This window comes from Cnephaeus nilssonii, assembly GCF_951640355.1.
Source record: "Cnephaeus nilssonii genome assembly, chromosome: 2".
NCBI lineage: Eukaryota > Metazoa > Chordata > Mammalia > Chiroptera > Vespertilionidae > Cnephaeus > Cnephaeus nilssonii.
In genome coordinates, this window is record NC_137073.1 from 2933161 (window position 1) to 2934247 (window position 1087).

A 1087-nucleotide genomic window follows, 5' to 3' on the forward strand; every position below is an offset into this window, starting at 1 on the left:
AAACAATGTGTTACAGATATTAAGGCCCTTTATTCACGTATTCCTAGTGTTTGAAGCACTTTCTTAGATATTAAGCTAGGTTATCATTGTGAATTTCCCGAGTTGGAGACTCTCTTTTCCAGTGTCTCAAGCTTTTTCATTGTGAATTCTAATTTGGTAAAACAACCTTTTTTACAAATATACCAGCACTTTCAACATTATTAGCACTTGACCGTCTATCCTACCTTTCACAGCGCTTTGGATACAAATTCTCAGTATTTCCAAATTCAGTAGAGATGTTCGGGTTCTAAAACGTATTCCTGGAGTTCTAGAGACACTCTGCCATTTCCCTGGTCTGTTGTTTTGAGCAATGAGACTTTTCATTTTAACACGGGTGTCATACTGGCTTTTTAAAGGCACAGTAAAACATTACTTGGAACCCAAGCCTGACTAACATTTTTATTTCATAGTGTTCTCAATACTTTCATACTGTTCGATAGCTCTAGGAAAATGAGTTTTTCAGTGTTTCACCAAAACCTTTTCCCGAAAACGCCAACTCCTTTTGACGGGAAAAATAAATGTAAACAGTGTCACACTCGCTTCTCAGCTGTTTGAACAAGATTTCCCAGTGACAAAATTGTGCTGTTCAGATATTCAGTCTCTTGGAATATGTATTCCTATTGTGTGAAGCACATTTCTAAATATTTCCCTAGTCTGGAGTCGTAAGTTCTGAGTGCTACACACCAAATTGTCCAGTGATTGAAGCTCATTCATTGTGAATAGCCAACATTACTACACGGTGACCTTAACCCTGTCCCTAGCCCTCTAACCCAAACCCTAAACCTAGCCCACACCTGAGCCTGAACCCTACCTAGCCCAAAACCTTATCCTAACCCTAACCATGAACAGAGCCCCAATTCTCTAACCCTAATACCAGAACTAATCTCGATGACGTCATCACTCCCAGCTGGTCCCCTGGCCAAATCATTATCACCTGGGATCAATTAAGCCTGCCCACGTGGCCCCACCCCCTTGGTGTCCTCATCACATCCGGTTTAATGGCCTAACCAGGCTTCTTTCAAAATCGCCAACTCATTGTCCCGGAATA